Here is a 15,495-nt window from a genome sequence, read left to right on the forward strand (position 1 = left end):
GACGCCACCGGTCTCCATGTGGACATCGAGCTGTTGACCCCTACCTTTTGGATGCGACCATCCAACCAATTCCTTAGATGCTGAACAGTCCACCCACCAAATCCATATCTCCCCAATTTAGAGAGAAAGATGTTGTGGGTGACTCTGTCGAAGGCTTTACAGAAGTCCAGATAGATGCCATCCATTGCTTTTCCCTTGTCCACTGATGCAGTCGCTCCTTCACAGAAAGCCACTAGGTTGGTCAGGCAGGACTTGCCCTTGGTGAAGCCCTGCTGGCTGTCTCAAATCCCCTCCCTGTCTTCCATGTGCTTGAGCATAGCTTCTCGGAGGATCTGTTCCATGATCTTCCCAGGCACAGAGGTGAGGCTGACAGGTCAATAGTTCCCAGGGTCCTCCTTTTTTCCCTTTTTAAAAATGGGCACAACATTCCCCTTCTTCCAGTCAGCAGGGACTTCACCTGACTGCCATGACTTTTCAAGTATCATGGAGAGTGGCTTGGCAACTACATCAGCCAATTCCCTCAGAACTCTGGAATGCATCTCATCAGGTCCCACAGACTTGTGTACATTGAGGTTTGTTAGGTGGTCTTGAACCTGATCTTCCCTTACAGTGGGAGGGGCTTTACTCCCCTGGTCCCCATCTTGCGGTCCATCAATTCGGGACGGGTGAGGAAAGAAGTTGCCAGTGAAGACCGAGGCAAAGAAGTTGTTGAGTACCTCAGCCTTCTCCTCGTCCATTGATACAAGTTTGCCTTTCTTGTTCATCAAGGGGGGTACGCTTTCTTTAGCCTTCCTTTTCTGGTTGACATACCTGTAGAAGCCCTTCTTGTTATTCTTTGCATCCCTTGCCAAATTCAGCTCCAGCCATTCCTTGGCCTTCCTGACCCCATCCCTACACAACCGGGCAGCTTCCCTGTACTCTTCCCAGGACACCTGTCCCTGCTTCCACTGCCTGTGCAGTTCCCTCTTGCTGTTTAGTTTGACCACCATGCCTCAACTCAGCCATGCTGGTCTCTTCCCTTCCTTGCCTGATTTCTTATACCTGGGGACTGAGAGCTCTTGCACTCTCTAGAAGGTGTCCTTAAAGATCTGCCAGCTCTGTTCCGTTCCCCTGTTCCCCATTCCTTATCCATTGATGGTGTTCTATGCAAAGGTCTTTGGAGCATCCCAGTGCACATGAGCATTTCCAGGGGTAATGGGTTGTGTAAGCAACTGAAAAACCTCATACAGGTGGAGGCCTGCTGCACACAAGATAATTGCTAATTCTTTTGTCCTTGATGACATCATTTAGTAACATAAAATTTTGGATGCTTTCATGGAAGTCCCAGATCTGTTGCTGCAACATAAAGGTATTCTGAGTAAAAGACATGAAATGGCTTGCTGTTCAAAACAAGGACCTTCTTGTTCCTGATTAATACATGTATTGCTTTTATTTTGTCTTTTTTTTTTTTTGTTTTAAGACACCTGATGACCTTCAGTTGCATCAAAACATGAGAAAGATACCTGGTGCTCTTTTTCTTCCCTTCTATTTCATCAAATGGTCACTAATAACATACTAACTGCAGAATTCCAGAATAAGGCTTGAGAGTATGTTTTAATTCTTGTAAAATGCATGCTTTTTCAAGATGTGTAAATGGAAATCACAGGATCTCCTTGGACTCTTCTGAAAAAATACATAGTTTTGCTTTCCAAAATGTCATAGGCAGCACAGGGATATCATCAGCAAATAGTTTCAGTGATAGCTAAACCAATGAAAATATCTCTGAATTTGAGTTAAAACTGGAAGTTATGTTTTGTCAAAAACTGCAAGTAAGAGTTGAGAAAAAAAAAATTTGAAAGAAAAACATGTTTTGTTTGAAAGGAATATTCAGTAGAAGAAAACTTGATTGCATCAAAATGAAAATAAACTGCTACCTCCCCTCTCTTAAAGATAATATTCTACACAGTTTATGCTTCTTTTAAAAGGATATAAACTTGCATTTAAGTTCCTTCATTAAGTCTTAAATTTTAAACCAGAGACTTATCAGTAGTTACTATTTGCTTCTGGGTGGTGTTTGCTGATCTATAATTGCAGGATTGATTGGAAAATCAGTTGTAGAAACTGATGCTGCCTGATTAAATGTTAAGTTTACATATTTCAAGACATTAAGTCTTAAATGACATTTTTCAAACAGAGAAACATACTGTGATGAACCTTGTGATTATCTCCCTCAGTCTATTATGAGCTCTAATTAGAAAAATAAATGAGCAATGTTTGGAATAAAATACTTCAATATGGCAAGCTTGAAAGTCTTTAGTTAATTCATGCTTGTGTGTAAACATAGGTACTTTTTTTTTTTTAACTGTTTTTTGGAGTTTTTTCAGTCTCAAAGTGAACTCAATAAATTCTTGACTTTATAACTAGGTAGTAATTGTGCTTTTAAAATGTTCATAGCTTAGTTATTGTTCTGCTATTTAACATAGTGTATGAGATGATAACACAGTGAATTTGGTGGAAGTCACATCACATTGACCAATTGAAGGTAATGCTGACGGTTTTGTCCCCATCCAAAGGTGACTGAAGTCAGTCATGCAGATTGATGCAGGTTGTTACAGAAGAATCACTAAATTTCCATATGAATGCAGCATTTATAAGGTCTCTGATATTTGTAGGTCTTAAGGAATTTTGTGGATTGGGGTTTATAATGTTCTGGGCTCCTTGATTTATGTACTTTCAGCATTTCTTTGATCCAGAATTACTTTATCTACAAAAGCTAGGAGGAAATAAGAATGTTTGGGCACCAGAAAAGCACAAAATTAGATATATTGCATGGTATTTCACTGGATATCTTACTTTTGGTAGAGGCAGTGTGAATTATTGAGTGTCTCAAGGTCAGTGGAGTAGGTTTTGTATAGAATTAGGTTGCCTGTAACACCTATAACTACAGGGAACTGGTTTCAACAGCACAGGCATTCATTTTTTGTCTTAAAATCCTACATGGGAAAGTACAAATAAAGTCTAAATTTCCTTTTTACTTTACACTCTGTGACTGAGGCAGAGAGTGCACTTAAGCATCATTTTTTAAATACCATGAAATCAAAAACTCACTGACTCTTTATTTCCAAAAGTAAAAGTCCGTCTGTATTTTTTATTATTTCTTGTGAGGTGGTTTTTTTGCTGTGTCTTTTGTTTTTAATTGATGTAGCACTTGAAATTCATTCAAATACTTTGAAAGACCTTTAAGAAAATGTAGATACTCAAGAATGAAACTTCAAAGCTTCTCAGAAGCATGAAGGACATAGAGTTTTGCTTCCCCCATGGTGAGGGTTTTGGCTCCGCCTCAGCTGCATCTGTTCCCATGGAGGATCAAGGAAGGTAAAGATGGTGAGGAGCTGCAGGAGGAGGGCTGCAGGGTAGGGAGAAGACAGAGCCCTGGACTGTGTGTGCTGTCAACTACTTCACCTAATCCTTGGGCTGAAGGAGATAGCCGAGGCCACTGACATGGGTATGTGGGTCACAGCACCCTCTTCTTTCTGAATCCCTTCCTTTGTGGCAGGAACAGCAGCCAAGCTAGGTGGACACAGGCTTTTTAGTGAGCCTAGTGGTCAGAGTGTCTGTGCTTTTTAGTGAATTTTGGCAGTCCGCTGCCTGAGAAAAATGTTTATTGTGTGTCAGTCTAATTGACTTAAGTGTCCCAGGCTACCCAGGACCTCTCTTTGAAAGGTAGCTATCATCAGACAAGCAGGTTTGTGAATGCCCTAATCAGTCCCAGGAACAAATCTTTACTTTCTCATGTTTTATGGCTTTTAAAAATTCCAGTGTCTTTGTTTTGTTTTAGTTTTGTGTTTTCTAACAGAAAAAGACAAGGTTTTGTTGCTGTTCTTGTTGGTTTTAGAAAACATAATATCAGTCAGTTTCCTGTACATCAAATATTATAAGTAAAAGGAACAATTCTGTTCCAAGACAGATTATCTCTGAAGTAAATTGTTAAATTGTGTTAAGATGCTCTCCTCAAGTGCTGCTTGAAGTGGCTGTGATAAATCACCATGTATAAAACCTGACAGCTGTAAGAATACATGGACACAGTCCTTCATCAGTCTCAAACAGCAAGTATGAACACTGAATGGAAATTACTAAAACAGTCGGAAACAAAACAAAACCTGCCTACAGCTACACAGGAAAGTATGCAGACAAAATGAAAGGGAAAATCAAGTTAAAAAGGACTAATAAATGACCTTTCAAAAAAGAAGAAAAAATAATCTGTCTCTAAAAGAATATTGTAGATGTCAGGTGGTTTGAGTTTCTCCATTAAGGTACTCCATTAATACACCTCATTATATACCTGGCCTGTTACCATGCTCCACTCTTGGATATCCAACCTCTGCAGAGTGGCCAACCTTTGCTGCTTGCTGACAGGAGCTGTGTGATAATTATGCTTAACAAGCCTCAATTTCTGCAAGTAGAGTGAAAAGTCACTTACTTGTTTCAGAGTGTTCAGGTACCCACATTTCTAGGTGATCATCCCATGGACTGTCTTGTTGGATGTGTAGAAATGGAGGTAGAAAACATGGTTTGTGAGTGCAGTAATGCAGACTGCAGAGTCTGCTGTCCTTGTGTGTTACAAGAGCTGCTGTGGGAGTTCAGTGAAGTTGGAGAAAACACAGCATCCATAGATGTTTCTTCTATAGTGCAAAATTATCTGAAGATTATTATGATGAAATAGGATGTGGACTTGGAAATAAAGTTTTTGCAAAAGTAAGGATGGGCTAGTATAAGCTCTAGTGATGGTTTGTGTTGATTTTACACAGCAGCATAGCAGAAAGTTAAGTGAGTATTAGGAAAAAGAAGAGGAAAATAAGTCCACTTGAAGAACTAGAGGACAAGAAAGAAAGCAAGCGGTGGCTATCTATACTGTACAAAAATAGATTATTTCTGTGAACACATGTATTATTTTGGCTGTGAATCAAGGAGGATTGTGATGTTAGAGCTGAACTGCAGTCTGCCTTTGTTGTGTTTATATATCTCTGGCAATCAAAACCACCTTGATTTTGCATAGCTTCTAGATAACACATGCCCATTACTTTTCTGATCCTTTGGATTTCTGGAGGGATTATGTGGTGTGGTCACTGCTTGCATGGCATAAAATTCCTTGCCTATACTCAGTGAACCTTTTGCTTTGTGCAAACCAGGCTAAATATAAGTTTGTGAACTGCTCTTTAATATATTGTCATTTACAGAAGTTGAACTGACTTTGGGAATATGAGTAACTAGGAAGATCATAGAATCATAGAATCATAGAATTGTTTAGGTTGGAAAAGACCTTTAAGATCATTCAGTCTAACCATTAACCTACACTACCTACATCTACCATTGTAAAAAGTAGTAACACCATTTATCATTAAATTTCAAATTGTTAGGCACTACTCTGCCAAACCAAGTGGCAGACGGTGAAATGCCCTGCTGGATGTGTGCTGCTACATCAATTTTGTTTTATTTTGAATAAAGACCTGTTTAGAGGTACAAATGACAAGTGCTGAAGAGGAAAGTGTTTCTTCAGCTGGGTCTTCCCTTGAGTGTCAGCTGCTGACACCCCTGCTGCAGATTCCTGTCTCAAACTGGGATTGCAGCCTTTTAAGAAGACTGATAAAGATTCAGATAAAACAGACAGATTTTCCAGGGCCTGTCTCCTGCAGAGGAATTTCAGACTTGCCTCTCCCTTCACTACCAGACTCTGAGTGGCTGAGAAGTGAGGGCAGTCCTGCTAAAACGTGTAATTTGCTGATCAGACAGTGACCAGAAGAAGGAGCAAGTGGTTATGGCATTCCCTTGGGCAGGGTTCCTAGCCTCTTTCCAAGACATGTTTGTGCAGTTCTCCTCCAAACACTTAACACTAAAAAGAAAAATCTCTGGAAACAACAGCTCTTGCTGTCTTCTGAAGGACAGCAGTTCAGCCCCTTCCATGTTTGCATTGGGCAATGCATGGCCAGGGCACATGCACCAGATCTGAAACCCTTCCCCCATACCATCCTCAGGGGACTCATTTCAGCTTTAGTGCCAGTGCTCACCTCTCCAGGTACCTGTCCTGAGCACGTGCAACAGAGATACTGACAATGGAGGGAGCTTTGCTTCAAAAAGTTGGATTAATTTCACTTGACATACCTGGCTAGAAGCTGGGCAGTGAGCTTAAAAGGTGTTGTCTGGGGTCCTCCCCTTCAGTTAGAAAAGTAGATGTTTATCGTAGAATAGGATGAAAAGCTGTCTGGATGGGTTTCTATTAGAGCATGGACCACACCTAGAGAAACACCTGCTTTTTCAACAGATAAAATTGAGTGAATCAAACCTCTCTATTTGCCTGAGCCACTCAGCCAAAAGGATCTGGCCTTATTCTTTGGAAGCTGGGCAGAAGTCCAAGGCTGATATACTTTGCTGTAGGTCTTTAGGATATTTTGACTTATAAAATATGTATTAGTTAAGGTCACTGTGTTTGCAGTCCTGTAAAGCTCTTTAATTTAACCTTGTTAAAAGAGATCTGCAGTGTGAATAGTCACATTTAATTAAAGATCTCATCTTTAACATCTGTCAAGCTGGAAAGACAAATAAAGCTATGTAAGACACAAACATAACTGGAAAGATGTGCTGAAGGGGGTGATTGCTGTTGTTCATGAGTCTTCAGACTGCCATAAAAGAAGGCAAATTCTTATTAGTGTCATAGCAGTTTCTGGAGTCCTTGAACAGAGTAAGAGTCTGGCATAAGCTTGTAGAAGACAACCTTTGTACACATGTACACATAGGTATGTGGGGGGAGTGGACACAGGTAGATGAAGGGACTGAGAAGAAAATGGTGACTATGACTTGCTCAAGGTCATGGGGAAAGTCAGTAGCAGAACTCTCCCAACCCCTAACATGAGACCACTACTTTGCTGGAGGGTTATAAAGCCACTTTTTCCCCACTGCATTCCTAGCGCAAGTTACTGTGCTAGATAAATGAGCTTGTGTCAAGAGAGAGGAAAAAGGCAAGTTTCAGTCAATTAAAAGATTCCCCATTGTGGACACCGTGATCACCCGTTAAAGTAACAGTCACACAGGAAACACTTTTCACTAACCTATCTGCAGCAATAAGAATCTTACAGAAGGTATTCATCTCTACAACTGATGAGTAAGTGTCATTGCATGATACACTGTGAATTATTACGCCTTGAACATTTTGTTGTAATGTGAGAGAAAACCTGGGGAGTGCACAGATGGCATCCACGCTGTGCATTGTGTACCTCCTGTACCTGTTCAGTCCAGTCTTACTTCCTTCTCCTTATACACATAGTTCATGTCACCTGATGTTTTAATCTCCTTTTACCTCTTTGATTGTTGTGGCTTAACCAGGCAGGCAGCTAAACACCACACAGCCGTTGGCTCACTCTCCCCCTCCCCAGTGGGATGGGGGAAAGAATAAAAAAAAAAAAAAAAGTAGAAGTCATTTGTTGAGATAAAGAGAGTTCAATGAGACAGAAAAGGAAGGGAAAACATTATTATTAGTAGTATTAGTATTAGTATTAGTATTATAATAATATACAAAATAAGTGATGCACAATGCAATTGCTCACCACCTGCTGACCAATGCCCAGCCAGTCCCCGAGCAGTGATTGCTGCCTCCTGGCCAACTGCCCCCAGTTTATGTACTGAGCATAACGTCATACAGTATGGAATAGCCTTTTGGTCAGTTTGGGTCAGCTGTCCTGGCTGTGCCCCTCCCCCCAATTTCTTGTGCACCTGGCAGAGCACGGGAAGCTGGAAAAGTCCTTGACTAGCATAAGCAGTACTTGGCAACAACTATAAAACATCAGTGTGTTATCAACATTATTCTGATACTAAATCCAAAACACAGCATTATCCCAGCTACTAGTAAGAAAATGAACTATCCCAACTGAAACCAGGACATTGATTAACGAAGACTGTGTGTGCTCTGTGTTAAGGGAAAAAAGACAAGAGCTTCATTTCAAGTCTATTTCAAATTTATAAGGAGTCACTAGGATATCAATGAAGCAAAAGGAACGGTGAAAGGAAAAGGAAAAATGGTAAAAATGGACAAGGAGAAGAATAAATATTTTGAGACCTCATTCTTTTGTCTTAGAAAAACTACATTTTCACAAGTGCGGTGAATAATCCCCAACAGGGACGTTGGAACTGGTACTTAATTTGTATTGTCAGAGGTGTTACAGATACCAGAAATTATGCTTTAACAAGTTTGACCTCATTTCCTCTCCTTTTCAAATCCGGTTTTCACTAACAGGCACATAGCAGTGGCCATCAGCAATGCTAGTAGTGGCCCAAGTATTTTTGCCTCTCCAGGTATGAAACGGAGGCTCCACCATAAAGTGCGTCTGGAGCAAGCTGTTTGGTACTCTGCCACCTCCTTGGCTTTCTTGGCATGGGAGCCAGGAAGAAAGTGACTTTGCTGCTGGTGGCTCAGAGGAACTCACCGTGTTTGGCTGCTTTGCAAGGAGGAGGGGTTGCTTCCAGCTGGTCCAGAGCAGCAGGTGATTTCTCTGTTGGCTTTGCAGAGATTGAGCCTGAGTGTGACAGTCCAGTTAATGGAGACACACCAGCAGACATACTGCTATGGGTAGAGAGACTGTTTGTCAGCGAAACACAGGTGCCCCTCAATTTCCCCAGAACCAGCAAGCTTCCAGCTGGAACTGGAGACAAAAATATGAAATAAGGTATCAAGCACACCCATTCTACCCTACAGTATCCATTATTTTGAACTGGTTTTGTTCATTGTCACAGTTATGCTTTGCCCTTGCTCCAAAAAAGCTTCAAAACCTTCTTTTTCCTATATCTATCAGAATGAAACACCCCAAAATGCCTTCCAATATTTCCAGGGCCAGCTTTCTTTTTCTAGAAGTACGGACCAATTTTAAGAAGTATTTAGTGGTGACACATCCTTTCAGAAAGGTCATTCAAGTGCAATTCCTGTTGTAATATTAAAATCCTTACACCACACACACACGCACACACTGTTTACTAGCTAAAAGCATCCTAATTTGGGCCAAGTCCACAGAGAAAGTGAACCTGCTGTTATACAAGGCTGACTTAAGTCGTGATGATTCATATCAGACCTTATCGCTCTCTACAACTACCTGAAAGGAGGTTGTAGTGAGGTGGGTGTTGGTCTCTTCTCCCATGTAGTTAGCGATAGGACGAGAGGAAATGGGCTCAAACTGCACCAGGGGAGGTTTAGGTTGGAAATTAGGAAAAATTTCTTTATGGAAAGGGTGGCCAAGAATTGGAACAGGCTGCCCAGAGAGGTGGTGGAGTCACCATCCCTGGAAGTGTTCAAAAAAGGGGTAGATGTGGCACTTGGGGACATGGTTTAGTCTAGTCTACCCTTGATTGGCTTAGAGTAGACTTGGTAGTGTAGGTTAATGGTTGGACTGGATGATCTTAAAGGTCTTTTCCAACCTATATGATTCTATGATTCTATGATTCTATATCTGAAGTGTTGGAAAATTCTAGTTTGGGGAAGAAGAAAGGCTTAAAATGTCATCTAGGATTTTCATTACTGTGGATCGTGTGGCTTGGGATGATCTTCCCTCTAGAAAAATGGAGTAAATCACTGGCTGATGAGGAAGTCCAGTGAGTTTCAGCTCTTGATAACTGGCTGAGTTATCACAGAAGTCTGTGGTCACAGCAAAACTTAGAGATCCCAGCCAAGATGAAAACATCACCTACTTAGAAGCTGTACAAAGATGGACTAGTTGAATCTCTGGGGACATCAAAACAAGCTTCTCCACTTGACTGAGTCACTGCCTTAGATTTATGCCTAGTTAAAAGAATCTGAGCCTAATCCAGACAGCATCTTAACCAAGTATCAGATGTCCCTTTTAAAACATCACTGCCTGTTGAAGGAGGGGGGCTCTGTAAACACTTTCTGGTAGTTTATTTTATAGTTTTTGTTTTGTCTTATGTTGGGAAATGTATCAGTACTTAAACAGGAGTCTTATAGCAGAAAGTATAGGCTTCTTTGCGGGGTTGTTATTTTTTTCCCCCTTGCTCTGTAGGCTTTCTTTCTTTCAGTAACTTGAGCATATCTTGGGTTTGGTTATAATATGCTAGTGTATGTTAAATAGAGAAATGTCTGAAATACGGAACGTGACTGAATAGTATTGGATATTCTAAAATATTATGGTATATTACTGAATGTAATACACCTTCCCTCTCTGTTTTACTGCTCTATTCAGTTGGGGTGCTCTTTTAGTCCAGCAATACGAAACAACAGCAGCATGTGTTAGGAAGCCCGTTATCAACTTGCCTAATGTTTCCATGCTGCAATCACTCATCTGTCATCTAAGCAGCCAAATGTTAATGTGACATCTGTTATACTTAATTCCAATCACTGTCCAGAATCTCTCTGCACACAAACAATTTATCCTGCTTACAATATCAATTTCCCCAAGAATATGCCATTTCCATAAACATAATGAAGTTATTTATTAGAAGGAAAAACACTGAAGAGGTAAGGGCAACACCCTTACAGGCTTCCAGCCAGCATTTGGAACATCTGAGGCTGTTTTCCCATGTGTTTATCTAAATAATTCCGCCAAATATTCAATGAGATTCCTGACAGCAGCTCTAAGAATGAGCTTGGATGAGTTTATAAATCAGCATTAAACAGATGGAATTACAGTTATGTCTTACTAATGCATTAGATTGCAATCTCTTATTATAGCAAAAAAATTACACGTGGTCACTAGCCATTCCACTTGCCTGATTTTCCTCATTACATCTTACAATCAATATGATAGGTGCTGGTAGAATATTTCATCACCAGTCTTTCAAGATGAGATTCTGCCTAAACTGTGTTAGTGTCACCGAAATTCATGCGCCATCTTTTTGCATAAATATGCAAAGACTATTGGCTTAAGAAGCATGCCAAAACTGGTAGAGTCTATAAGAATACCTACACTCGCTTTTTTCTGCTCGTATACCAAAAAAGAGAGATACATTTTTCCAAACTTCAGATTTTGTCTTCTTTTTTATTGCTTCTTTACCCCATTTAAAATGAATGAGGGGATGGAATAAAATATGTTTTCCGGTAAAGCATGACATTATTTTCCATAAGCGTTTTTTGACTGAGTTACAGCACATTGAAAACATTCAGTACAGTGAGTTACAGAAACCAGCACAGGAAGGACCTTTCACCATAGGTTTTATGGTTTTCCTCATGAGTCCACGAAAACGTCACAGCTGGTAAAGACCTGGATTCCACGGTCTGTGAAGAACATGTACTGGAGGGGCAGAAACACGCCGTATTTGAGATATCCCAGCTGCTGGGCAGACCGTGGTGGATATAACCGAAAGTGGGCATTTTAATTTGGCAGCATGATGAGAGTCAGTGATTGTCAGTTAGCAGAAATAAGTTCAGGAAAAATATTTAATGACAGCATTTTCAAAGCCAGGAGCAAGTCTAATTAGCACGGGACAATTTGAGACACAACAGATTAGCGTACCTAAGGCAGAAAATCTCTTCCTGAACACGCAGACTAGTTTCCCCACCACCAAACTGCCTGCCTCTGATAATCATCGTCACTGCTTTGCAACACTGTGGCTAAGAACAAATGTTGATAATCGCTGAAACTTAAGAAATCATTCTTCTGTGTTGGTCACGTGCATTCTATCAGTGAAATAAACTGGGGTCTTTTTTTCTTTCATTGTTGTTTATCATCTAATGCATTAGTAAGACATGTTAAAAAATTCTTACGCAGTAATTCAAAATTATTGAAGGAAGTGTCATGATTTTTTTCCCATTTTGAAACTGTCATTCCAGGCAACATTTTTCTGCAGAGGGTTGGTTTTTTTTTTTTTTTTTAGTTTCAGCTCATCTACCTTTTTAATAGGAACTCTCCATCAAAACCAAATTACAGATTCTATTAAATATATCTGTCCCCTCAGAAGAGTGCACAGAAAAAAAAAAATACATTACATTGGTACACTATTTCAATGCTTCCTTATTCACATATCTTACAGAGTTTTTTCAGCCAGATAGAAGATAATAAGCGATACATTGCTTACCACACTGTGCAATTTTGTTGACTAATAATACAAGGTATTTGAATTCGTTGTCTCTTTTAGGCCACAGGTACATAATCAGTTAAAGTCTTCCTCATTGACTTTAGTGAGACAAAGGCTTCTACCATGATGACTTATCTATTTATATCACTTTTCCTCCAAGCAATAATCAGTAATCAGAAGTTCATTAAAGGTTGTTTACTTTAATGAGTGTTTAAAGACAAGTAAGAATTCATCCATCTATTCTTGTTTAAATACTGAGTAATGGAGTGATTTATTAAATAATCCCAGAGGTTAACCAGCTAACACATTTCTAAGTGGTAGCTAATTTGTACTTCTACCACACTTTTAGGTTCAGCCTATTCCTTGTACCTACAACAACCTTCAGTCAAATATGGGCTAACCCAAAGCCTCTTCAAACACCTAGGAAGACATTTATCTAGGCCTTTCTCTTTCTGGGGAAATGGCAGAACTGGGGACTGGAGATTTTTCTGGAGGACGCTGCTAGAACCATGTTCAGCACATTCACTTTATCATGGAAAATTATTTAAGGTGACTCTAGTCATGGCTGTGTATATTTTAATGGGTGTGGTAAATGGTTTGCAGAATGGTGTTCACACCATTCATGAAACAGTTGTAATTAGGCAAAGAACTGCACACCAGACATGGTTCTCTTGGGTTTGGGGAGAAGTAAGAGGAGACAATGAATCATCAACATTAAGCAAGAGCTGAGGTCCACAGCTCTGCAAATACTGTAAGCCAGGCAGTTCTGAAGGGTCAAAGTTTAGATATGGATTAATGTTACCAGTATTCCCTGGATGTATTGTTTGCATTCTTCACGGTTTATGAACTAACCTACTTTTACTGTGTTTATTTAGATTTTCATTTAAAAAAAAAAAAAAAAAGGAGGGGGGACAGTCTAATCCCTCATGACTAAAACTATATTCTTGGCTTCATAAGAAAGAGGCACTCATCTAGCCTTAATGGTTAATGGCATGTCCTTAATATAGATTGTTTCAGCAGCAGGCTGTGCAAATGCATTCAAGGACTTGTCATTTTGAACACACTTTTAATGCTAATCCTTATTTGCATAGAGAGGTGGTTTTAACTCAGATAGACATGTGAAGTGCGGAATACAAATGCTTCCACAAATTGATTTTCTTTATTAGACTGTTTGCATTTCAACAGCTCAAAGATAACTGCTGGTGCAGGGGATGCCAACTCAGCAAAATTCTGGCGCAGATGAATAGAAAATGGAGGATGGGAGAGGGGGCGATTTCATGACTACTGTAAGTGATTTATGAGTAGCAGCTCCTTTTCAAAAGTGATTTAGTTAAGCTCCTAAACCACTGATTTTCGGGAAGCTGGAGGCTTCTTAAGGAATGGGGTCTTCTTGCATTTTAAGTGCTGGTGACATCTCCTTGTTCACTCTTGTTATGTGATCTTGAGCAGGAAAACACCTGAGATTTCTTCCTAAGCCCTAAACTCTCTTTATTTTGTAGAGGGATAAGAGCAATTGTAATTTTGACCTGGGAGACAATGAGCCAGCAAATCATTAAAAAGGTGCACCATTTAGGTAGAAAAAAACCAGGCACTTACAGCAGATTGTGAACTTGGCTGCTGAGTCAGCAGTATCACTCTAGCACATTGTAACAGGAAGGTAAGAACCTACTCATCTGGAGGCCTCAGCTGAGTGAGCATGTCCCATACAGGCAAAGTATTTAAAGGAAGATGTGGAAGGCCCTCAGAGAGTCCATGACCATGCTCAGAGGAAAGATGGGAAGAGTAGGGATTGTTCAGCTGACAAATGATAGCCCGGGAGAGACATGGAAACATTCAAATATTTAAAAGGCTGCTAAAAATAGGAACAAAATAGATTGTTCTTGGTGTCCCACATGAACAATAGGAAGCGATAAGTTTAAAGAAGCAAGGAAGGTTTCAGGTAGGCAGACTTGAACAGTGGGGTGAGTTAAAAACAGAGTAGACTGTGGACAGAGCAGAATCTACAAGTGCTGAGAGTTCAAAAAGAAAGATCAGACACCTGTGCTTTTTCCTTCATTACGGTACTGAACAGCCTTTGACTGCTTTGTTTTCTGCTTACCCATAGATGACACAAACATTATTGTTTTGTGAAATGCAAAGAATTGTTAAATCGGCTAGGAAATAGCTGAATACCAGCTGAATCTGCTGATGCTAATTTTGTGCATTTATGTTCTGCCCTTACTTCTTTCCTGTTGTCACTTTTTGCACCAGGGGCAGTACGAGGAAGGACTTGACCCCAGAATCAGAGCTGCTGACTGCCAGCTTCACTCCACATCCCCACATTTTTTTGGCAGGGGTCTGTGTGTGCTCAGGCGAGGGCAGGGAGCTATAGCGCATTGGTGCTGGAAGAACCGTACCATAATTCAGTGTGGAAGGAGACAAGTGGAAATGGCCATTGACGAGCTCTGACTGACTGGGCCCAGCAGGGCTTTAGCACAGGCAAACATTGCTGCCCTGCTCATTTGGGAAGAGGCAATCAGAAGGAATGATGTTGAAAGGGTCAAGTACAGAATAGGGTGGTAACTTGCAGACCATATTATGTGCTAAAGCTGTGATATCTCATTCAGATCAGCTCTGTTGTAATGAGAATAGGAGGAGGTAGAACACAATTGCTGCTATGAAATGGACTAACCTTATAAAGACGGAATGAATGGCAGAATTTTTACATCTGCACTTCAGCTTTATAGCTGAAACATTGCTGTTCTTGGAAGACACAGCAATTTCTCATTCCTTTGTGTCCTGGTTTCGGCTGGGATAGAGTTAATTTTCTTCCTAGCAGCTGGCATAGTGCTCTGTTTTGGATTTAGTAGGAGAAGAATGTTGATAACACACTGATGGTTTAGTTGTTGCTAAGTACTGCTTATGCCAGTCAAGGGCTTTTCAGCTTCCCATGCTCTGCCAGGTGCACAAGAAGCTGGGAGGGGGCACAGCCAGAAGAGTCGATCCAAACTGCCCAAAGGGCTATTCCATACCATATGACGTCATGCTCAGTGTATAAGCTGGGGAGGTTGGACGGGGGGCAGCGATCGCTGCTTGGGAACTGGCTGGGTATCAGTCAGCGGGCGATGAGCAATTGCATTGTGTATCACTTGCTTTGTATGTTATTAATACTATTATTATTATATTGTTATTACTACTACTACTACTACTATTTTACGTTATTTCAATTATTAAACTGTTCTTATCTCAACCCAGGAGTTTTCTCACTCTTACTCCTCCGATTCTCTCCCCCATCCCATCGGGGTAGGGGGAGTGAACGAGCAGCTGCATGGTGCTTAGTTGCTGGCTGGGGTTGAACCACGACTCTTTGTCAATACCAGACTTCACTGCAACTTTTTCCCCCTCCCTGTACAGTGAACAAGAATCAAACTTGATGAAGGAGAAGGACACAGTGGAAGTGTTCCTTAATGT

The sequence above is a fragment of the Pelecanus crispus genome, chromosome Z (genome assembly GCF_030463565.1).
Source record: "Pelecanus crispus isolate bPelCri1 chromosome Z, bPelCri1.pri, whole genome shotgun sequence".
NCBI classification, from domain to species: domain Eukaryota; kingdom Metazoa; phylum Chordata; class Aves; order Pelecaniformes; family Pelecanidae; genus Pelecanus; species Pelecanus crispus.